At 44.1% G+C, this 25,287-nt stretch overlaps 1 protein-coding gene and 1 long non-coding RNA gene across 2 annotated transcripts in view; both read left to right on the plus strand.

Annotated features, from left to right (window-relative positions):
- Positions 1-8,365: 8,365 nt before the first annotated feature.
- Positions 8,366-9,915, plus strand: LOC309809868. The gene is made up of 3 exons (XR_014294902.1): positions 8,366-8,439; positions 9,113-9,163; positions 9,514-9,915. It is a non-coding gene; the product is annotated as an uncharacterized lncRNA (long non-coding RNA).
- A 4,386-nt stretch (positions 9,916-14,301) lies between these two features.
- The window catches only part of COL6A3 (collagen type VI alpha 3 chain), an 81,281-nt gene continuing 70,295 nt past the window's right edge, over positions 14,302-25,287 (plus strand). Inside the window, exon 1 of the mRNA XM_082631322.1 lies at positions 14,302-14,398. The gene's annotated coding sequence lies outside the window, so the exon portion shown is untranslated. The remainder of the gene's footprint in view (positions 14,399-25,287) is intronic.

Consider the following 25,287-nt stretch of genomic DNA (forward strand, 5'->3'; position numbering starts at 1 on the left):
CCCTTTCCTGCCTTTTCTGTTAGATCCCTGTCTCCCAGAGCCCTTGTTTTCCTCTTCCTGGTTTTCTTTCTTATTTTGGTGGAGCACATCCTTTAGTAGACTCCTGAGAAAAGGTACTGGAAAATAATTTTCTGAAATCTCACCTAATGGTGTCTTTGCTCTTACCTTTGATTAGTTGGGTGTGGCATTTTAGGATGGAAATATTTATTTTTTTCCAGACTTTTATTTTTAATTTTTAAATTTTAAAAAATTTTAATTAATTAATTAATTAATTATGGCTGAGTTGGGTCTTTGCTGCTGCGTGTGGGCTTTCTCTAGTTGCGGCAAGCAGGGGCTACTCTTTGTTGTGGTGTGCGGGCTTCTCACTGTGGGGGCTTCTCATTGCAGTGGCTTCTCTTGTTGTGGAGCATGGGCTCTAGACGCATGGGCTTCAGTAGTTGTGGCACGTGGGCTCAGTAGTTCTGGCTCATGGGCTCTAGAGCTCAGGCTCAGTAGTTGTGGTGCACTGGCTTAGTTGCTCTGTGGCATGTGGGATCTTCCCATACCAGGGCTCGAACCTGTGTTCCCTGAATTGGCAGGCGGAGTCTTAACCACTGCGCCACCAGGGAAGTCCTTTTCCAGACTTTTGAAGGCATTTCTCCATTGTCTCCTTGTTTCTGGTATTATTTTTGAGAATGTCTGATAGGTCTTCTGATTCCTAATCCTTTGTGTAAACCCCCAATCTTTTTTCCTTTTTGACTTTCTATAAGTTTTCAGGATCTTCTCTTGATTGTCAGTGTTTTGTGAAATGTGGCAAGGATGTGCCTTGGCAAGGATCTTTCTTCATTCATTGTTTCATTCATTGTCCAGAAACTCAGACCCTCCAATTCTGGTATTTTTTTTCATGTTATTTATTTGATAATTTCCTTCCTCTTGTTTTCTGTTCTTTCATTCTGTACGTCTATTTCTTAGATTTGGGGCCTCTTGGATGGGCCTGTAATTTTCTTGTCTTTCCTGTTTTATTTTCTCTCTCTTTGATTTTTGTCATACTGGCTGAGGGATTCCCTCTTGTTAATTGTCCAAAAACTTCTATCGAAATTTTTAGTTTTGCTATGATATTATTTTGCATATTACCACAATCAAGCTAATTAACACATCCATCACCTCACATAGTTACCATTTTTTTGTGTATGTACTGAGAACACTTAAGATCTGTTCTCTCAACAAATTTCAAGTGTTCAATACGGTTTTATTAACTATTATCACCATGCTGTTCTGATCCTCAGAACTTATTCAACTTATAACTGAATTTGTACCAATATCTCTCCAACATATCCCCATTTCTCCCAACACCCAGTCTCTGGAAATCACCATTCTACTCTCTGCTTCTGTGAGTCAACTTTTTTAGAATCCACATATAAGTGAAATTTGCTATGGTATTTTTAACTACTAAACGCTTTCTTAGCCAGTAAATATTAAATATTCTCATTTAAAAAGTAGCATCCTATTCTTGTTTCATGGATGCAATATCTTTTCTTGGATTCCTATGAATGCTCACCATTACTCTGTAGAAAACTTTTCTCTGCTTCCTGCATTGTCTTTGTTTCCTATAAGTTTAATTAATTTATCTGTGTTCAGATAAGGGGCTTGTTGAATAATGGGTTCCACAGTGGTATGAAGACCTGCCTATCTTCTCAGCTTTTTTTTCTTGGTCCAGTGAATTTCGTTATGGAGGAGCTTTCCGGTTTTCTGTTGGGAGGGTGTAATGGGTTGAACTGTGTTTCCCAAAAAAGGGATGTCCAAGTCCTAACACCCACTGCTTCACAATGTGACCTTATTTGGAAACAGGATTGTTGCAGATGTCATTAGTTAAGATGAGATCACAGTGGAGAAGGGGGACTCATCCAATATGACTGGCGTCCTTATAAGAAGACAGAAGCACACAGGGAGAAGCCGTGTGATGGCAGAGACAGAGATTGGATAGAGAAATGCCTGGGCACCAGCAGCTGCAGGAACAAAGCGGGGAACCTCTCCTAGGGGCTTTGGAGGGACCGTGACCCTGCTGACAACTGGATTTTGCACTTCCAGCCTCTAGAACTGAGAGAGAATAAATCTCTATTGTTTTAACTTTACTTACCATGTCCCCTCATGCTAGTTCAGGGTCTCGCCCTTGCCCTATTCTGTGCCCAGTGTCCCTGGACCTGGAGTTCATTGCTCTTGGAATTAAACTTCCGGTTTCTCTTGGGGTGAGGAAGGCGTGAGTCTCATGGGGCAGGGATCTGGGGCTGTGTCCTCCTCACTCAGACTCCCAAGTAGCCTCAACTCACTCTTGAAAAGTAACTGGAACCTCCTGTTCCTGAAGGACCTGCCTCTGCACACCAATGTCCCGTTCTCAAGTCCCGCAGCCAGAGGTCACAGCTTCTAGGAATCCCTGAACCTTCCCAGGCGGAGACGAGGGCGCCCTCTCCTGGCCTCCCCAAGCATTTTCTCTGTGCTCCCTTTAGGTCTCACTTGGACCATAAGACCCTGGAGGGGAAGCCTTCCTGTCGGATGCATCCCAGCTCACCTCCGCCTCCCAGCAAAGCGCTTTTCTACACAAAGTCCCCTCAGTACATGCAGTACATGTCTGCTGAATAAATGAAGGAATGGAGATGACCTGAAGCTAAAATGAGGAGACATTTGACTTTATGACTAAGGCTAGGATTGTTAAAGCAAGAACCAACCCACCCATTCTTTATGAATGGAAATTTATATCTCAAAGCTAGAAAAATGAGTCAAAATTGGTGTAGTCTGATAATTATAAGACCAAACATCTCCTTGCTAGAATTTTTGAATTCCAATCAACTGCAAAAACTTTCTTGGCCACTCTCACATTTGGGTTTGCCATCCTTAAAATGAATCAGCTGAGCATGGTTTATAGCTCACGAAGTTCTAGGAAGAATACTGTAATTTTAACTGGGCAATTTTACACAGATTTTCCTAGACCCAGCTCACTGCTGGCAGATTACCTCTTCTCAGTGCATCTTCTTATTCCCCCAAACGGAGTGGGTTAACATGTTCCCCCAAAGTTACTTATTCAAGGTAAATATAAAATTCCTCTTGTTAGGCAATTCTTTGCAAGGACGTGTATTGTTACGAGGTGTTTCCTGTGCACTTAAATTTGAAAACTCTCTTTAGGATGCAAAGCCCTCCCCCGTGTCTTGCTGGGTTGAGGCTTTGGAGAATCCACTGAATCTCTAGTTTCCATGGCAGGATTTTGAGTCCATGTGACACTCAGTAACAACATTTTCTGTCTGTTTGATTAGAAAAATGGCTTTAAGAAAAATCAAAGAATTAATGGAAAAGAATCTGAAAAAGAATATTTATATATTCAGATATATATCTGAATCACTTTGCTGTAAACCTGAAACTAACAGAACATTGTAAATCAGCTATACTTTAACTAAAAAAAAAAGAAAAATCAAGGAAAATAAAGACGGGGTACATTTTTATTGCAGCAGACGTAATCATAGAATTGTCATGGTCATTATTGCAACGGTCTGACTGATCTGCTAGCCTAGGACTTAAATTAGAAGGTTGCCCTGTGAACAATTTTTATTAGTGCATCAGGCAAGACTCTGTTGGTTGCAAGCCCTGAGATCCTAACTTGAATTAGGATAAAAATGAATAAGTTTTGGCTCACATAATCAAAGGGAGAGTTGAGATGGGTAGGATGAGACCAAACAAGGGGGTAGGCTCAGTCTTGGGGCATCTGGAACCAGGAAGCTGATGGTACTCATCCTCCTCCTCTCCTCTCTGCTTCCTTCCCTCTGACTGCCTTCCTCCCCATGGCAGGAAATGTGGCAGCTCCTGGGATCCTGAGATGGGCCGGCTCTAGGACCGAGCTGGAAACCCCAGGGAAGGGTTGTTTGGACCACTTGTGTCACATCCCCATCCTTGCATCAACCAGTGGAGGTGATGCTGGCAGGTTCTGCAGGAAGATGGCAGCTCCCTGTTGAAGCACATGATGAAAGCAGAGGAAGGGCCTTTCCCACAATAAGGGAAGTGCCGGTCTAGACAAATGACATAACAGATGTCCCTCCATGACCCACAGATAGTTTCCTTTGTAGCCTGCTATACTTTATTTATTTTTAAAAAATTTTTATTGGAGTATAGTTGATTTACAATGTTGTGTTAGTTTCAAGTGTACAGCAAAGTGAATCAGTTATACATATACATTTATCCACTCTTTTTTTAGATTCTTTTCCCATATAGGCCATTACAGAGTATTGAGTTCCCTGTGCTCTACAGTAGGTCCTTGTCAGTTATCTATTTTATATATAATAGTGTGTATACGTCAGTCCCAATCTCCCACTTTATCCTTCCCCACCCCCCTCCCCCTTATTACCTGGTCACCATAAGTTTGTTTTCTACATCTGTGACTCTACTTCTGTTTTGTAAATAAGTTCACTTGTACCATTTTTAGATTTCCACATATAAGCAATATCATATGACATTTGTCTTTCTGTGTCTGACTTAGTTCACTCAGTATGACAATCTCTAGGTCCATCCATGTTGTTGCAAATGGCATTATTTTGTTCTTTTTTATGGCTGAGTAAGTATATATGTACCACATCTTCTTTAGGTAGCCTGCTATATTTTAGTAATTGGAGGTGAGATGTCATTTAGCTTTAGACTCAAAAATTGCTGCAACAGCATTATTTGAACAGTAGACCAGAGTGGTGGGAGGATTGCGTCAATGCACATGTACCAAGTACAGGGGGAGCAGGGCGAAGGGGCCGTGAGCCCACTATGTTTTCCATCCTTGCCCTGAGACTGGGGTTGGGTGGGGCTGAATCTGGAGGTGGAGAGTCTGAGTTTGCAGCCTGGGGCCAGGGAGGAAGTAGAGCCTGGAAATCAGGCTGAGGCAAATGTGCTGATGCAGCCCCAACTCCCCAGGGGCCGATGCTGGACTGTCCTGGACTCCTTGGTGCACAGCTGCCCTTGGTCTACAGATGAGGAAGCTGAGCCACCCTGCCCAAGACCTGCAGGTCATTAGTGGCAGAGAAGGACTAGGGCCTCACTCCTAGCCGGGTGGCCCACTTTCCACGGTGCTGCTTATGGAGGCTGAAAACCGGCATGGGGATGGAATGAGGAATCCCAGCTGCCCTCCAGCTGCAGGGTCAATGGAAACCTCAAATCCTCCCCATTGGTTGGACTCACAATCTTTCTTCTCTTGAAATAGTAATGCCTCTGTGAAAATTAATGTGCGGTTGGTGACAATGTGCTTTTCCTCTTAGTTTAGGATTCTTACGATCTTTGAAGATTGGGACATAATTATGCAGAATTGGGATGCTTCTTTTCCCACAATGCTGTAGTCTCCATGTCTGCTTGTTATTTGCCAAAACTATTGTTGCTTTTTGGGAAGAGCTTTTTGGTCTCGAGCAGCATCCTGGGGGCTGAGGAGTCGGGGATGCTGGCTGTGACCCAGAAAAGGCCTTTCCAGTGTGGAAGCCACTGAGGCACCTCCTGACTTGTCAAGGGACCATGAGCTCAGAAGGCCAGACCCCCAGATCATATATCTCTGAACTGGAGATCAAAGTCACCATGGCAGGCTTCTGGCTTCCATCAACTCTGTCAGGGCTACCAGTGTCTATTACGGGATGCTAGTTGTTATGACAATGGGGGTTGGGGATGGCAGTAGGGAACTGACCTGAGGGGGGTTATTAAAGATGTAAAGTGGAAAAGGGCTCAGCTCACATGCACTTACAGAAGCTCGCTCTTGTGAGCTGGGTGTGAATCATTCAACCCCTTCCTCCCAAGGCATCTGCCAGGGAAATTTCTTAAGATTCTCATGAGCTCCCTGGGGGTCCTTCTCAATGGAGATACCAGTTACAATTTCAGGGTCATGTGAGTTGTGTTATATCCATCAGCATGGACTTGCTATGTTGAATTAAAAGAAAGAGATGGCACTTGAGGAGAGATCATCTCACATTTCTTCTAAAAATGTACTAAAATTCCGTTTAAGTGTAGGCTTCCACACGTACGATAGTATAGCTGAGACATGGCAATTCACTGTAAGAGTTCTATCCGTGTGGGCTGACTCTGTGTGTTTGTTAGTGTGATGAAGTCTGCAAATGGCAGAGAGAATTTATCAGCAGTAGTGCCAAGAGAGAAGTACAAGAAGAACAATAAAGGCCATCTTCTTTTTTTTTGTTTCCTTTTTTTTTTATTTATTTTGGCCACGCCTTGCGGCATGCAGGATCTTAGTTCCCTGACCAGGGATCAAACCCACACCCCGTGTAATGGAAGCATGGTGTCTTTTTATTTTTTTTTTAAATGTTGAGCCTTCTTTTAATTAATTTATTTTTACTTTTGGCTGTGTTGGGTCTTCGTTTCTGTGCGAGGGCTTTCTCTAGCTGTGGCAAGCGGGGGCCACTCTTCATCACGGTGGGCGGGCTTCTCACTGTTGCGGCCTCTCTTGTTGCGGAGCACAGGCTCCAGACGCGCAGGCTCAGTAGTTGTAGCTCACGGGCCCAGCTGCTCTGCAGCATGTGGGATCTTCCCAGACCAGGGCTTGAACCCGTGTCCCCTGCATTAGCAGGCACATTCTCAACCACTGCGCCACCAGGGAAGCCCTGGAAGCATGGTGTCTTAACCACTGGACCGCCAGGGAAGTCCCTAAAGGCTGTCTTCTAGGGAAGAGACTCAAAGGCAGAGAGGCCACCAGTTACAGAATAATCTATGTATGACTGAGCCAGAGACTAATTAAATACAATATTACATCTACAGTCCCATTTGGGCATAGTGCTATTTTCGTTTTGTTCTGTCATATAAAATATATAAGCACGGGCTGTTGGAACTGAAAGAAGCTTTAGAGCTGATGTAATACATCTGTTCCAGTCGGAGTTCCAGGCAGGAAACAGAAACCGCTTTTGCTACTGTGAGCAGAAAGGGATTCTTCGCCAGGAATTATCAGGAAGAGCCAGAGGAGTGGGTTTGAGGCGGGGCCTCCAGTAGTAATTCCCAGGGCATCCCAGCCTGATGCTCTGGCCCGTTGAGGGAGGGAGGGAAGCAGGGGGCGGCACTGAGAGCCTGAGTTTAGGATCACAGCGGCAATCCAGGGGTAAGGGAAGGAAGACGGGGGAGGGGCACTCCCCAGCCACCACCCGGATGCTGGGCTGAGGGGTCTGACTGCCGCTACTGCCTTCACAAATTCCCTTCAACTCACCCTCAGCACCTGGGAAGCTGGCGTCTCCCTTAGACCTACCACACACATCCCAGCCTCTCCAGAAGAGGCAGCTTCCAGCAGGAAAGAGCAGTCCTCCAAAAAGGGTGCTGTGTTCTAGCCTTGGAAGGGGTCTGGGAGGGGCTCCCTGAGGACCTCCGCACTATACTTGCCAGGAGGGGAAAGACCAGCCAAAGTAGTAGAGAAATCGCCATGCCTCTCCCCACCTTCCTATATATCACAGCAGTGCATAGGGAAGCCCTAACTACAGCGGAGCCTGGGAAACGGGGTTTGTAACTTTCTAACTTGTGCAGAGGGAAATGGGAAGAGGTACCCAGGTTCAACACAGCACTTAACAAGAAACTGGACTGAGAGATTCTGTAAGGTCCCTTGGGTGGCCAGGCCCAGACCCAGGACCCTTGATGTTGAGGTCAGTTCTCACCTTTGAGATGGTTTCCTCAGATGGCAGGAGGAACTGGTCATTTCACCAAGAATCCCAAATCCTGGTGATTAAGTGAGAAAACCATAGGAGTCATAATGCTCTCTCTGGTGAGTTCAAGGGAGGATGTGGGAGGTTTTCCACCAACGGCTGCCAGCTTCCAGAAGTTTCTGAGGCCACAGACAGTGTTGGCGAGGGTCTAGATTGTCAATGATTAGTTACAGTTAAATATTACAGAGAACCGTTCCTGCTTGAGCAGGGGTTTTTATTTCTTTAAGTCTTGTTCTAAACGATGCATCACCCTTGCCATTGAAATAGTAGAAATTCCTAACAGCAAGGAATGTGTATTCCTAGCCATTTTGAAAAGCAATAGTTGTATTGGTATTTGGGAAAAGGAACCACTGAATGGAAGTACATAGGCCACGCTTGTTCCATTAGCCTCTCTGAGCGGAGCTGCTTGGGACAGAAAGTTGTAATCAAACGTTGCCTAATTTGCAGCAGGCGATGTGCCTCAGAGAAATGGTTCTCTCCAGAGCTGAACTTGCAGATGCCAACGGATGGAGTGGCAGCACATGTCCCAGCTCCTCGGGTCCAAGTCCACACCTGCCACGTGGAGCGGGGACTCTGGTGGGAGACGGGCTGCCCTGCATGAGAACGTTGTCTTCACACACGTCACACGGCCAATGTGGCTCCTACTCAGAGCCTCTGCTCATTTCTTCTTGCTCTACAGGTGATGGACAGGAAAACCCTCAATCCAGGTCTCCATCCCCATTCTGACATTCTTCGAGCTGAACTCTCAGGGTGTAGAGAGGGGGTGAGTCTTCCTGTGGGTGAGTAAGGGGGCCCTGGAGCTGCAGGAGGGGAGCAGGCGCTGTCTCTCCTGTACCATCTCCCCTTCCTCCATAAACCGGAAGATCATCGTCTGTGCAAAGGAGTTAATGACACCTTTACTCCTCAAACTTGGCCTTGGAAGGATCTCCACGTCAAAAGTATCCTTCAGATGTCTCTCTCTCTCTTTTTAAAATTTTTTTATTGGAGTCTAGTTGATTTACAAGGTTGTGTTAGTTTCTGCTGCACACCAAAGTGAATCAGTTATACATATACATATATCCACTCTTTCTTAGATTCTTTTCCCATATAGGTCATTGTAGAGTATCGGGAAGAGTTCCCTGTGCTATACAGTAGCCCCTTGTTATTCATCTATTTTATATACAGTTATGTGTGTAGGTCAGTCCCAATCTCCCAATTTATCCCTCCCTCCTCTTTACCCCCTGGTAATCATAAGTTTGTTTCTTCAGATGTCTCTTGATATCTCACATGAACTGAATTTTCAAGGGGGGGCCATGTGATGGGTGAGCAGTGAGCAGTTTGGGGGTGTCCACGGTCAGGGTTCTGATCTGAGCTCTGCTACGAACCCAGATTCTTCTCATCTGTAAAATGAGACCATAATCTCACTTAAGGAAATATGACACATATCTCTTTAACAGGTGGAGATGTTCTTGGTGCAAGAGATAACGAATATCAAAGTGCCGTGAAAGGTACAAAGCCTTGCCGAAACACAAGTTCTTTCTCAAGAATTTTCCTGTAAATCTGAGCACGATAACCATTCTTGTTCCCCTCGTATGTGTCCTGGAATTGGGACCGTTAGCTTCATGATCAGAATCATTATACACAGAATTACCAAAAAAAAAAGTAGTCTTTTTTCCTTGTCTTCTCACCGGCAAACAGAACTTTGGTTAGCAGAACGCCAAGGTGATTTTAACGGCTGGTTTTTTATATTTGAAAGGGGAGGTTATTAGGAGAAGTCTCAATTCAGAAACTTCAAGAAGAAATGGGAGGGCGTGGTGAGGGGGGAGGCAGGAGACTGCATTTCCTGTTTTCCTTTCAGATGGTGTTGGAAAACACTGCAGCAAAACCATGGAGACCCACAGAAACATTCCAAAATTCATTCTCTTTGCGGCCAGGGATCCAGCCCCAAAGGTGATGAGTAGAAGGGGTGGATTTTTTTTTAAGAGTTGGGGTTTGCAGGCATCCAGCTACGGGCTTGTAGGGTGAAGACAGCCTTCCGAGGTGACATCAGCCTGTGGCTGGGCCAGAAGCAACAGAGTGAGAGTCTGGTTTTCATTTACAGTGTGGGGCAGGCCCGAGTGGGGAGGGGGAGAGGAGGGGAGAGGAGGAGGAGGGGCTGGAGGGAGCCTTGACTGTATCCCTGGACACGGTCCAGTTTGGAGCTCAGTCCTCCACCAAAGGCCGCTCAGCTCTCCCGCTCAGCAGCCCCCTGCAAGGACCACAGGGGGAGTTTTCTGCCTGCTCGGGGTCCCCTCTCTTGCAGAAGGAAAAGGAGACGCAGCCAGTGGGGAAAACATGTGTCAGATTCGCACATAATTGAATATCGAAGCCCAGGGACACACACTTCTCCAGGTTTGCTCAGGGTAAGTGCCACTTCGCCCCTGTTCCCCCTGTGTTGGGTTTGTGGCCAGAGGGAAATGCTTTAAACGCCGCTGACCATTTCTCGATGGCTCTCAGGTTCGCTCCCATAGAGTCTGTTTTCTGTACACGCTGCTGGTCTCTGGAAGATCCAGCCGATTTTTCTTTCTCAGTTTGTGCCACCTGGGTTTCCTTAGCTGGGCCGGGGCCCTGGTTGCCCACGAGTCGTGCCGTGCTCCCCGCTACCTCCCCCGCCATCACCCTCTGCTCTCCTGACTGCGGTGCGCTTCGGCTCACGGTTTATTTATTTGACATAAATAAACTGAAGCTCAGCTGGAATCTGAGAATCTGCTTTGTTCGCAGAATCTTTCCTAGGATTCGAGAGCTATCTTGGGGAGACTCTGAGTTCTCCCACGTCCCTGGGGCGTGGGCTGGTTGGGTATATCTGTCACCTCCGGGGGATTGCGGTGACTTTGGTGTCCAGGAACAGGGCCAAGTCAAGAGTTACTCAGCTATTACCATCAGGGCTCCATCTTTTCAGGAATCTAAAGTTACTGCTGGAGTCTTAGTCCTCTGGGGTTGCTTAAAGGAGCTGTAGGGGTCAGAGGAGGAGAAGGAATTTGGTGTTTGGGCAGCACGCCCAGTGGATAGGGCAGGGCCCTGAGAGCCACGAGCTGTCCTGTGTTGCCCAGAAGTGGAGCAAGTACCAAACCCGGACGCCGGGAGCCTGTTCCCCAGCCAGGAGGGTGGGGCTCCGACCCTCTCGCCCAGGATGGAAAGTGTTCTCTGACAATTGCCAATCTACTCTGGGGACCTGTTTCAGGGGCTACCGTGTTAGAAAATTAGGACTGAAGCAGGGGTGGGGTCCCTAGGAGGCCCCAGAGGGGTACTGGGGGGCGTAAACAGAAACTGGCATTTCACAGCCAGCCCAAGGAGTGAATTGAAAGGCTGGTCTGGACCCCAAGAACAAACTGCTGTAGGCGGAGGGGAGTGTCCCCCCAAGTGGGGACTCAGAGGGGCTGGCCCATGCCAGCCTCCACACAGCTGCCTCCACATGAGAACTGCGGGGTCCTAGAGCTGCAGGGCTGCTCAGAGCTCATGCGGATAGACTATTCTCACACTGGGGTCCCCCAACTTCCCAGGGGACCCATTCTTAATACTTCAAAAAACTGAAGTGGCTTTAAAATCAGGTATTTTTTGTTCCTAAGCAAAATGATGTTGAAAACCACCAGTTGGCTGTTGGACATTATTGAAACTTCCGAGTTCTTTGCTGGGCTAAAGATAAAGGAAGAGATTCTTGGTCAGGAGGCACTGAGGTGTGGTTCCCTGGCTTTAAAGATGAAGGCTCAGGGGCTCTGAGATGCTCAATTACTTGCTGAGGCCACAGCACCAGTAGGTGGCTCAGACAGCAGTAAAGTCTTTACCATTTCAGGAAAGCAGATGGCCCAGCACTGGAGGATCCTGAGCTAATTTACATCTAGATTTGGAACGTACTGTTTGATTTGTTCTCCCAGAAGCCAGTGTCCTCCTATCATATTCTATTATATGCGATGGGGAAATTGGATTATGCTTCCCAGGGCCTCTACCAACTAACGGGGAAAGAAGTGCCAGAGAAGAGAGCTGGTCCCCAGGGACTGACATTGGCTTTGTGACCAGAGCAGCTGAGCAGGCATCCCTCATCCAGGCCACCTCTGGGGATGGGGGCCTGGAGGGACAGCACCAGCGTTTTGCTTCATTCTTTTTTTTTAATTAAATTAAATTAAATTATTTTTTATACAGCAGGTTCTTCTTAGTTATCTGTTTTATACATATTAGTGTATATATGTCAGTCCCAATCTTGTGTGGGCTTTGCTGAGGGTGAAGGCAGACGCGTGGAGAGGTGAGGGTTTTTGTAGGAATTCAAGCTATACAAATGGCCTTGTGGTCTTGATGTCTTCTTTGAGGAGGCATGGGTTTTCCATTACCATAAGGTTTATTTTTCTCTTTCCCCGCTCACGGCAGTGAGGAAGCCATTAAGAAGAGACCTGGTGGAAAAGAGGACTTGGGGAAGAATCCCAGAGCAGGGTGGTGAGCACGGGTGTCCTGCCCTCTTCCAGTGGGGGAGTTGGAGGGTGTAGCTACTCCCACCTTCCTGGGAGGCAGCTGGGGAAGTCTCTAGAATGTTAGCTCTTGGCCCGGGCTCTTCCAGCACTTGGGAGGGTGTGTGCTCCACCCCACCATGCTTGGTGGTCCTCAGGTGATGGGATGTATGGTGAATGCCCAAACTTGGGGTCTTAAGGATACTTCTGATGTAAGGCAAGAAGAATTCCTATCTTTCTGAATAGGAATTGTTTTTATTTCTGCACCTCCCTCTATTTTCAAAGTGTTGAGGATTCACTGCATCTCATTCTGTCATCATAAGTGCTTCCTGTGATTTTGTGCCTTAGAACCTGATACAACACTGATGATAAAGTAGGAAGAAACCCCTCTCTTCAACTGATGATTGATGATGGATTCGTGACTCAAATGAGGCTCCCCATCTGACCTTAGTTTTAGGTTAGGAGGTTACAGATGCCGCCGCTTAAAGCCAGCTTGAAATCAGACCTCCTTCCCTTTCGAAAGTTAGTAAACTTTTGCCCTGGAGGCTTCATCTGTGCTGTTGCTCAGAGTATTTAGACAACTGGTTACAGGGGTCTTTGTCATTACCCACCTTTAAAAATTTTTTTTAATTAATTGATTAATTTTTTGCCTGCGTTGGGTCTTCATTGCTGCGCGCGGGCTTTCTCTAGTTGCGGCCAGGAGGGACACCATTTGTGGTGCACAGGCTTCTCATTGCGTTGGCTTTTCTTTGTTGTGGAGCATGGGCTCTAGGCAAGCGGGCTCAGTAGTTGTGGCTCATGGGCTCTAGAGCGCAGGCTCAGTAATTGTGGCGCACAGGCTTAGTTGCTCCACGGCACGTGGGATTTTCCTGGACCAGGGCTCGAACCTGTGTCCCTTGCATTGGCAGGTGGATTGTTAACCACTGTGCCACCAGGGAAGCCCTCATTACCCACTTTTATGTGAAATTCCACATTTAGGATTTAAAATACACTGGCAGGTCACGAATTCTGTTGCATGAGACTGTCTTGTGGGTATGCTAATCACTTTAGGCAAAAGTTTTATTTGAAAATTAGTTCTTGTCACTGTTCTTTTTGGAAGAAACTGAGGATTTGCTATCTCTTCGAGAAGAATTGTGGGCTGGTTCCCATTTGAATGGGACTTTGTGTCCCGGGCAGCCTTTCCATGGAAACCCACAGGAGCAAACTTTTCTTGGTGTCTTAGCTGTGGAAAGCAGGCTGTAAAAACCACACCACTGCTACATAAATAGTTGATGATTTGAGGAGTGACCTGGCATTTTAAAAAATCCTATTAGTAGCTCTCACTGAGGAAAGGAAAGCTCAAAATGATTCAGGTTTTCAATAGGAAAGCTTTAAAAATTTCCTGCTTCTTCAGACAGCCTTGAGCGAGACAAGGAAAGGTTCTTTTCATCCACATTTCTAGATATGGATTCCCTCTTTCCAAAAATCTGGGAGATAATCCTACCCTTTCAAGAAAACACACTGCTTGTCCCCTCTCAACCATGGGTGATGGCCGTCTCACACTCAGGGAGCACCTGCAGCACCGTGATTTACAAAGAGAGGTTCTTTTCAGGAATTCATTATATTAATTTTTGAAGACGTAATTTTAGTACCTTCTGGTCTCATCAGACTATCTTAGGAAGCCAATGAAATTGTGAAGTAGCACCTTTGTCCTGGTATAGTCTTTCCTGAAAGTGTAGAGAAAAGATGCATCGTCCTCTAGAGGACGATGCATCCCTCTGAGCTCCAGAAAAATCTCCGTGCATTGTAGGGAGTCCCTGGGGTGGGGTTTCCGGGATCGCAGGGAATCTGTTGATACACATGTCACCAGAGCTTGTGGGTCACTCTGGGACTCACCTGGAGACTGTTTCCATACATAAGTTTTAAAAATGTGACTGTAATATCTGAAGTAAATGTACATTTAGAATTTTATTTTTTCCCTATGCTCAGGTATGCATGTGTTGAGGTGAACTTCTGCTTGCAATGAAGCATTCTGCTTTCTAAAATACATTCATGACAAGGGCATGAAACAAGTAAGAACTTTTTTTTTTTTTGTGGTACGCAGGCCTCTCACTGTTGTGGCCTCTCCCGTTGTGGAGCACAGGCTCCGGACGCGCAGGCTCAGTGGCCATGGCTCATGGGCCCAGCCGCTCCGCGGCATGTGGGATCTTCCCAGACCGGGGCACGAACCCGTGTCCCCTGCATCGGCAGGCGGACTCTCAACCACTGCGCCACCAGGGAAGCCCCCAAGTAAGAACTTTTAAAGGAAACATTTTACTGATATATCTACTGAGAAAGAAGTTTAAATTAAATGAACAGAAAGGTGTTTCAGAACCAGAGCAAGGTTGCCTATTCGTGCAATGCTGTATCCCTGTAGGAGTTTTGAAGTTTAGAACTGGAAGAGATGTTGTTAAGATGAGCTAATCCAGTAACTCCCAAACTTTTCCTTACCTGCCCTTCGTCTATGTGTCTCATATTCCTTTAAGCTTAATAAACCCCATTGTGCTCCAGGGCGTGGAGCTTTGGCTCGAGGGAGGGGACAAAAATGACTAAGACTTAGGCCCTGCCCTCTGGATGGCAAATGTATGATTTCCGTTTGGCAACTGGAAATATCCCCAAATTACTACCTTGGTGGATGGTCTCCCCACACCCTTGACACCTCAGATGAAGAAATGGAACACAGGGAGGTGAATTGGTGGTTTGAGGTCCCAGTACTAGAAGGAAAGCAAAATCAGCACTTCCTGGGCGCTCTGACACATACTCATGTGTTCTCACAGGTAGGTGTCTAAGGCCAGGAATATCAAGGGGGTACAAGTCTTCAAGAGTATATTTTGGAGTTTCATGTGAAGAAAGGCACTTTTTGCCATTGACCAGTCTTTTATAGAGTAGCATATTTTAAGTTTGTTTAGCAGAGAGGTAATTGTTGTTTCAAAAAATCTGGAAAGAGAAAGCAAAGCAGAAAAATAGGACAAATAGGAAAAGTTCTGCCAAACCCTCTCCCAGAGGCAGATGGTTAGTCTTTCATAGGGGTCTGGCTGCATTTTGCATAGCATAATCCTGCTGTTCTCCTGAATTTAAGACTCATGCAGTACAGAGAAACATTTGTGAGGTAGGAATGGCTAGGGAAAGGTACAATGGCAAATGTTTCTGTCAAATCTCCCTGGTTTGACCCATACCTTCAGTTTTCATGGACCCAGAGCGTCGAGAATTGGCCACTGGATGGAAGAGCTCGTGGGTTGGTTGCATTTCAAAATTAAGAATTGAACAGCAGCTGGAGATGACTCAGGTCTCAAGAGAAGCTATTCCAGGAAACTGGTTTTTCTCTTCTGGAATCCTCATCAGTTGATTCAGCAGTGCGGTGCCAGCACCCAGAGCCAGTTCAGCTAAGCCCACAGACTGCCCCGCCGTGCACTGCGGGGCTCTCTGTTTCTTGTGGGGACAGCAGGAAACCCACCAGTGGTCAGAGCCTAGGGTAATAGATGAAAGAAAGCGGTCACAGAATCACTGCTGGTTAGAGCATCAGGCAATCAGCCTCATTTTACACATAAAATTAGTGAGTCTGGGAGAGATTAACTGACCGTTACTGATAGAGACAGGAGCTAAGCAGAATTTTTCCCAGATATTACACTAAATACAGTGTGGGTGCTATTTTATCTGATGTGTCAATGTAATGTTTAAAGAAGTCTCTTTTAAATAACTTTCTCTGGACTTGATCACGAATCAGGCTAGAAAACAAGATGTTTAGTTTTTCCTTACAACAGGAGGACATTTTAGCCGCTGTGTTTGAACAGTTCTACAATGGATCACCATGGTTTTGGAGAGGCCAGTAGCCCCGAAAGTCCATGGCCAAGGCAGGAAGGGAGGAGAGCGCTGGGATGTACCCTGGAGCCGACGGTACTGTGTGTGTCACGGGGCAGGAATGGAATGGGTGTTTGTGCAATGCCTTTTGAAGCGTCTTCTAAGGCATTCTCTGCCCTAACATTAAATCTGAACTAATCTCTGCCTAATGTTTATAATTAGCAGGAAAAGTGGAGGAAATGCTTTGTGTGGCTGCCTTATATTTAGGAGGGTAAAATGTCTTTTACATGTGCATCGTGGTGTCTAGCTTTTCCAACTATAGCAGATATGGAACTTTCTGCTTCATGTTTATTATCTTGGACCCTAGGAATACGTCTTTAAATGAATTTCCAAATATCTGGGCAGTTAATCTGGAGGTTCTTCAAGTTGCCTTTATGGGGAGAAGGAAGGTAACCCCGGATTGTGCTTGGCACATCCTCATGTGACCTCATTCCAGGAGGAGGCTAACTTGCCAAGGCACAGCCAAACCCTCCCTTTCTGGATTGCTCTGTTCTAATGCATGAGCTGTTGAACAGACATTGTTTGTAAACAAGATAGACACTTTAAAAAAATGGAAGTATAGTTGATTTAAAATATTGTATTAGTTTCACTTGTACAGCAAAGTGATTCAGTTATACATATGCATATTTATATATTCTTTTTCAGATTCTTTTCCATTATAAGTTATTACAAGATATTGAATATAGTTCCCTGTGCTATACAGTAAATCCTTGTTGGTTATCTATTTTATATATAGTGGTGTGTATCTGTTAATCCCAAGCTCCTAATTTATCCGCTTTCCCCTGGTAACCATAAGTTTTTTTTTTGTTTTTTTTTTTTGCGGTACGCGGGCCTCTCACTGTTGTGGCCTCTCCCGTTGCGGAGCACAGGCTCTGGACGCACAGGCTCAGCGGCCATGGCTCACAGGCCCAGCCGCTCCGCGGCATGTGGGATCTTCCCAGACCGGGGCACGAACCCGTGTCCCCTGCATCAGCAGGCGGACTCTCAACCACTGCGCCACCAGGGAAGCCCCATAAGTTTGTTTTTTATGTCTGTGCGTCTGTTTCTGTTTTGTAAATAAGTTCATTTGTATCACTTTTTAAGATTCTACATATAAGTGATATCATAGGACATTTGTCTTTCTCTGTCTGACTTACTTCACTTAGTATGATCATCTCTAGGTCCATTTGTGTTGCTACAAATGGCATTATTTCATTCTTTTTATGACTGAGTAATATTCCATTGTATATATATATATATATATATATATATATATATATATATATATACCACAACTTCTTTATTCATTCATCTGTTGATGGATACCAAAAGTCTACAAATAATAAATGCTGGAGAAGGTGTGGAGAAAAGGGACCCCTCCTATACTGTTGGTGGGAATATAAATTGGTACAGCCTCTATGGGGAACAGTGTGGAAGGTCCTTAAAAAACTAAAAATAGGGCTTCCCTGGTGGCGCAGTGGTTGAGAGTCCACCTGCCAATGCAGGGGACACAGATTCGTGTCCCGGTCCGGGAAGATCCCACATGCCACGGAGCAGCTGGGCCCGTGAGCCATGGCTGCTGAGCCTGTGCGTCCGGATCCTGTGCTCCGCAACGGGAGAGGCCACAACAGTGAGAGACCCACGTACCTCAAACCAACCCCCCCAAAAAACAAAAGAAACCCTAAAAATAAAACTACCATATGACCCAGCAATCCCACACCTGGGCATATATCCAGAAAAGATGAAAACGAATTTGAAAAGATACACGCAACCCAGTGTTCATAGCAACACTATCTATAATAGCCAAGACATGAACAGACACTGTTTTACTTGAGCCAAAGATCTTGGGTCCAGTACGCAGTGTCTAAAGAGGATACCAGTAGGTGGCAGTGAGACCAAGTCGATACACAGGATCAGAAGACTTAAGTTTTGCTCTCACAGAACACACCTTCAGAGCCTGGGTCACGCAGATAATTGTTTACAGATGTGTACACGTGGCTGATATTTTCTTCTCTAGCACAATTTCATAGAATGGAAATGTGAGATTCAAGTTGTAAAATAACTGTAAAAAAGCAGCTTCCGATGCATTTCTTTGGAGGAATCTTCTTAGAGTTGTTCCAAATCGTTTGCTTTTGAGGATTCCCCCAGAGCTCTTTCAAGTAGCAATAACATGTTAAATTCCGCTCTCCTCCTTCGCTAACCGGAGGAGATTAAGTCCTCTCTTCGCTTCCTCTCTGGGGACAAGAATGGGGGCTCTTTTCCCAGGATTCAGGCGAGAAAGAGAAGGAGGGTAAGAAAAAGAGAGAGAACTCGGGTGGCTGCAAGCGAGAGGCCCCTAGGGTTTACTGAAATGTGACTTTTCATTTCACGGCAGGGGGGCATAGTTCTGTCGCTGCAGCTCCCACTTAAAATGGGACAGTTAGGAGTTAACAGAAGTCCTCGAACTTGTTAGGAGGACCAGCCTGATTCTAAAAAGCAGTGCTTGGAGAAGACCAAATAAATGACTTCAAAATGGGAGCTCTGGATGTATTTAAGTCTTTATTTGAAAAAGATTGCCTTGTGTGCATGTGTGTGTCTCTGTCTTAAAAAAGATTTCCAGACATGGAAAATGAAAAAGCTTCTGAGGAGACTTAATGAAAACTAATTTCATGGAATTGCACAATGGTTGGGGAATGTCACTGGACGCTGAATACAATTTTGAGTTGAAGGCCCATGTAGAGCAGTCTTCATAATAAGAGGTATCTTTTGAAGTTTCAAGTGGACAGCTACAAAAAGGAAAAAGGCACCTCAAATTCTTTTCAGAATGAGGCTGAGTAAAAATAGGAATGACTAATGCTCAATAGAAAGATAAGAATTTAATGAAGTTCTCTGCTTGAATCTATTGCCTTTAGGACAGAATCTGTGACACAAAGCAGCTTGACACCCCACCCAATACAAGGGTCTCAAGCAGCCAATTTTGACTTTTTTCATATTTGGAAGAACAGCAGCAGACAAATGGAGTCTGTTGATACAGAATCTGTGGTTTGTCACCACCAAAGAAATTTAGTGTATTTTTCCCCTGAAAGATGTCAGGAGTTTCCTTGAGATTGGGGCCAAATCCGGCACATCCTCTTAGGGTTTCCTGGGGTTCTTCCCTTGGGCTTTGGAAACACAAACTTTCATTAGGATTCTGGTTCAATTTTTTTTTTTTTTTTTAATATGGCAGTGGGCAAAACACTATGCCTCACCTGCTTTCAGTTTCCCAGCTATAAGATGGGGGAAAATGCAGCCATTGGGCTACTGGGAGAAGGACATGAAATCCCACCCACGAGACAGGGGCCCAGAAAATATGACTTGTGCTCTTTTGTCTCTATTTCTTGGGGGTGGGAGGGAGAGTTAAGGAAGGGTAATGGGAGGGTGGCTTGTTCCCCCTTATTAAAATGGACAAACTGGGTGATCATTTGGGGAGATGCTATTTGACATCTTTTAAATCTAAATGAAAAAAATTCTCCAAGCTTTGTTGCCAAGAACTGCAGTTTTAAAAAGTGAGATGCCATGACATTGTAAACTCTAGGAGAGATTTAACTGCAAACAAAAACATTAACAAACATTCACCAGCTGGTCTAGGAATGCTTGAGCCGCATGACTGGCTCCTAAGCCCTGTGGCAGGAAAAGTGTGTGGATCTAAAGGCCTTTTCCCCACCTGGGAATTCAGCTCAACTGAACATGTGAGTTCATTAATCATCAGTGGAGCCTGGATAACTCATCATCCAACAAACATCATTTTCTGTCCTTAACTTTCAGAGTTGGAAGAGCTTCTCCCCTCTGCCCTCCTGTGCCCTCCTCTGCCTTCTCCTCCCCTCCCCCACTTCCGCCCTCCCCTCTTTCCCTTTCCTCAACATCTGGATAGGTTTTAGAAAAGATAATTCCAGTGTACTGAATGTTTTTTCATTACTTTGTGTCCCAATGAGAAGGAATTCATTTAGGGGTCTACTCTTTCATAAGATTAAGATCTTGGAAATAAAAATCTTTACATATAATTTTCAACTAATTTAAAATTCATTTTCCTTAGAGAATAGTTGAAGTAACTCATTAATGCCTCAAAAGACATTAAGACTTTGTTCTATCATGGTTTTGATTTTATTGAGCTCTACCAAAGACTACCAAACTTTGGAATTTGTTAATAGAGATCCCACACAGGGATATAGGGATAGTATAGGGACAGTATAGGGATAATATAGGGACAGTATAGGGATAGTATAGGGACAATATAGGGACAGTATAGGGATAGTATAGAGACAGTATAGGGATAGTATAGGGACAGTATAGGGACAGTATAGGGATAGTAAAAACAAAACAAAACCAAAACCAAAACCAGTGAAACCTACTCAGTGCACAATTCACCCATGTTCTCTGTCAAGGATGTCTGCAGAGAAGCCTGAAGCTCATCCCATCCCACACTCAGCAGTGGTCATGTCCTATTTTTTCCACATGGATTACATTGTCCAATGCTCTGCAGTGAGGTATTATACTATTTTTTTTGCCCTCATTCCAAAACAAAATTACTACTTTAAATCCTGCCTCTTGTGCATGGATCAAACATTTAAAACAATTGAACTGGACCTCCCAGAAGAGTTGCATCAAATCTTTTTCTCGAAGGAGTGGTGCTTGAACTTCAGTGGTGAGTTAGAATAGAGGCGGTTAGAATCACATGTGAACTTGGATTCTATCCCCAGAGACTCCCACATACACAGATATAATGTTGTATTCTTTTGGGGGAGGTTGACAGATCCTTTGAAATCTGTGGATCCCATATTAAAAAAAAAATCTGTGGATCCCACATTTAAAAAAAAGTTCTCGACCAATTAGAATATTACAGGCTGTCTTGGAAAGGACAGTGTATATTTCTGGAAAGAATCCAGTAAAATTTAAATAATGTGGGCGGACAATTTTCCCACAACATAGTTTTCTAGTAGGATGCTTATTGCTGGTAAAGAAACCTGATGTTCAATTTTAATGGAAAGAATCAAGAATAGCATATGTATGATGTACTTTTACATTACTCTAAAGTGTATATCCTCAATTAAGAAAACTTACAAAGACCACAAATACTGCATGTGCTCTTTTTTTTCTTCAAAAGGCAAACTCAGGAATAGGTCTAGCAGAGTGTGGGGAAGAAAGGTATGACCGGATGGAAAGGCCTAAAAGATTCCCAGAGTAGAGCATGGTCTTGCAGGATTTCTAGAGAGCAATGGGGCAACATTGGGGCGGTGGCTTGGGCATTAATCCTCAGTGAAGGAAACAGACCAACCAGACAAACGTGGGTTTCTACACTGCCTGAGGGGACTCCCCTGAGCACTAACCAGGACTTGGGGACGCTGTGGAACCAAAGCGCTGTGAGCTGAGGACTGCCCTCCTATATCGTACAGATCCGTGCCTAACACGTGTTGACCACTTCAAGCCAAGAAGATTGGGCTGTCATTTTTGGAATGTCACCATTATCACCACTGGCTGTCACTTCATTGTAGAAAGAAATACGTTCTCTTGATGACTGACCTTCTGATCATCATCAGAAAAACCTTTCCTTCTCACTGTTGATACACTTCCAAGAGAAAGTTGTATTGACAGGTGGTTTTTTATTAGGTGCTGGGGTTGTATCTTCAAGTTCTCAGAATTTGAATCACAGGGTAAATACGTTTTATCACAGGTGATACTTTTGGTTTGACCTCCCTGGAAAATCCAAAGCAACAGTGGGTCTTGGAATCCATTCTCTTGTTTATGGTTTTGTCTTTTTCTATCCCACCAATTTGGCTGACTGGGCTGGCCTGGGGCCCACACTCTGTTGTCTTGCTGTTCCTCACAGCTGGGCCACAGGATCTGGACCCCAGCTCCTCCCTCCGGGCCTGATCTCTGGCAGGAAAAATCATGGGACTGAGCCCACTTCATCCACGTCCTTGGGTGACAGCTTCGATAAGGGGCTGCCTTTTGCTCTCCTTGGCCCTCTGTGCCTCTTGCTAAGAAGTCCATCTAGACACTAGTCCCCTGCCAAGGCCAGGTTGCTAATTAGCCAGACATCTTTTCCTTTGCTGTCATTATTTCTGTTGCTCTAGATGGCAAGGTTGAGAACCTTAGACCACCCTTAACATTGTCTTCCTTAGCAATGAGGGGAAAATGGGATTCCTGAATTATATATACAACGGACAACCACAAATAGAATCACCAGGCCCATGGAAGGCCTATGGCGAGAGGAAGGTCAAGGTAGGAAGGTCAAGCAGGTACAAAAGCCTAGGCCTTAGGCGGACCTGATTTTGTAGCTCTAATGATACTCGTTGGGGTAGAAATAACTTTTGTACCACATCTCAGTGTTCATATCAGATTCTTTTCACTTTCCTGGGATTGAAGTCTTCTTCCCCAAACATTAATATTTTGCTGCCAAATACTTATTTTCTTCTTCCTTCCCAAATATTATTTAGGAGCAAGGACAAATGTTGTGTTATTTAATTATAGGGGCACATACATATGCTTTAAGAAGATATGTGCAGTTGTATTGTTTTCCTGTTTTAGCTCTTAAAGACACATGCCTCAAAAAAAAGATGCCACATTTATACCATTCCTGTTAAACTGATGGCTACAATTTAGGTGTACGGAGTAACCCATACTTTAAAAAATCTCAGGTAACTTTTCCTATCCTTTTAAAGATTGTAGTAAAACACACATGACATAGAATTTACATGATTCTAAACTGGATATCCTCAATTAAGAAAACTTACAAAGACCACATGTGCTGGGTTTTTTTTTTTTTTTTTTTCCAAAGGACAAACTCAGGAATAGGTCTAGCAGAGTGTGGGGAAGAAAGGTATGACTGGATGGAAAGGCCTGGAAGATTCCCAGAGTAGAGCAAGTGAGCAAATTTAATCATTTTTAAGTGAATAGTACAGTAGTGTTATCTACATGTACCTTGTTGTGTAACTGATCTCTAGAACTTTTTCATCTTGCAGAACTGAACCTCTGTACCCTTTGGACACTAACTCTCCTTCCCCCCTCCCCCTCCCTCTAGCAACCACCATTCTATTTTCTGTTTCTAATAGTTTGACTATTTCAGATGCCCCATGTGAGTGGAATCTTGCGGTACGTGTCTTTTTGCGACTGACTCATTTCACTTATCGTGATGTCCTCAAGGCTCATTCATGTTGTAGCCTATGACAGAATTTCTTTCTTTTATTTCAGACTGAATAATATTTCATTGTATGTATATACCACATTTTCTTTATCCATTCATCCATTGATGGGCATTTATGTTGTTTCCACGTCTTGGCTATTATGAATAATGCTGCATTAAACTTGGGTGTATATATATATCTTCAAAATCTTGTCTTCAATTATTTTGGATACGTACCCAGAAGCTGGATTTCTGGCTTCTATAGTAATTCTATTTTTAAGTTTTGGAGGAACCTCCATACAGTTTTCTAAGTGGTTGCAGTGTTTTACGTTCACTCCAACAGTGCCTAAGAGTACCAATATTTCTACATCTTCATTAGCACTTCTTGTTTACTGTTTGTTTGATAGTGGCCATCTCAGTGGATGTGAGGCAATATCTCATTGTGGTTTTTTGTTTGTTTGTTTGTTTGTTTTTTAACAACTTTATTGGAGTATAATTGCTTTACAATTGTGTGTTAGTTTCTGCTGTATAACAAAGTGAATCAGCTATACATATACCTATATCCCCATATTGCCACTCTTGCGTCTCCCTCCTACCCTCCTATCCCACTCCTCTAGGTGGTCACAAAGCACCAAGCTGATCTCCCTGTGCTATGCGACTGCTTCCCACTAGCTATCTATTTTACATTTGGTAGTGTATATACGTCCATGCCACTCTCTCACTTCATCCCAGCTTTCCGTTCCCCTTCCCCATGTCCTCAAGTCCATTCTCTACATCTGCATCTTTATTCCTGTCCTACCCCTAGGTTCTTCAGAACCATTTTTTGTTTAGATTCCATATATATGTGTTAGCATATGGTATTTGTTTTTCTCTTTCTGACTTACTTCACTCTGTATGACAGACTCTAGGTCCATCCACCTCACTACACGTAACTCAATTTTGTTTCTTTTTATGGCTGAGTAATATTCCATTGTATATATGTGCCACATCTTCTTTATCCATTCATCTGTCAGTGGACACTTAGGTTGCTTCCATGTCCAGGCTTTTGTAAATAGAGCTGCAGTGAACATTGTGGTACATGACGCTTTTTGAATTATCTCATTGTGGATTTGATTTTCATTTCTCTGATGCTGAGTGTTTTTTCCTATGTTTATTGGCCATTCGTATGTCTTCTCTGGAGAAGTGTCTATTCAAGTCCTTTACCTATTTTTAAATCAGATCTTGTTGTAAAGTTGTGGGAGTCCTTTACGTGCACTGATATGAACCCTTTATCAGATATATGGCTTGTGAGTATTTTCTCCCGTTCTGTAGGTTGCCTCTTCACTCTGTTGGTTGTTTCCTTTGCCGTGTAAGAGGTTGTTAAGTTTGATATAAGTACCATGTGTCTGTACCTGCTTTTGTTGTCTGTGCTTTCAGTGTCATATGGAAGAAATCATGACCAAACCCAATATTATGAAGGTTTTCTCCTATATTTTCTTCTAAATGTATAATAGTTTCAGGTCTTACATTTACATTTTTAATCCATTTTTAGTTACTTCTTTGTAAGTGGTGTAAGGTAAGGGTCCAACTTCATTTTTTGCGTGTGAATATACAGTTTTTCCAGCATCATTTGTTGAAGAGACTCTCCTGACCCCATTGTGTAGCCTTGGTACCGTTATAGCTTATTTGACCATATACGTGAGGGATTGTTTCTTGAATATTTATTTTATTCCATTGGTTGACATGTTTGTCTTTATTCCAGTCCCATATTGTTTTGATTACAGTAGCTTTGTAATATGATTTGAAATCAGGAAATATGAGGTCTCCAGCTCTATTTTTCCTTTCTCAAGTTTGCTTTGGCTCTCCTGGGTCCTTTGAAATTCCATATGCATTTTAGGATTTGTTTTTCTATTTCTAACAAAAAGTGCCTCAGAGAGAGAGCTTTTTGATTTTTATTTATACTGATGATGATTACCTTTTCATGCTGTAATTCCCAAGGCCGCCTTCTTCATCTTCAAACCCTAACAATGAGCTGTAAATTATGATGGTAACCCAATCTCTCCAGATGAAAATATTTAGGTTTCTTAAACCAAATGGGATTTCTCGCTTGACTGTGGTCTATACTACATAAGTTTCAATATTAAATAGTACTTCTTGAAACTAAGGACAAGAAAAAATAACCAAT

This window comes from Mesoplodon mirus, assembly GCF_964341445.2.
Source record: "Mesoplodon mirus genome assembly, chromosome: 8".
NCBI lineage: Eukaryota > Metazoa > Chordata > Mammalia > Artiodactyla > Ziphiidae > Mesoplodon > Mesoplodon mirus.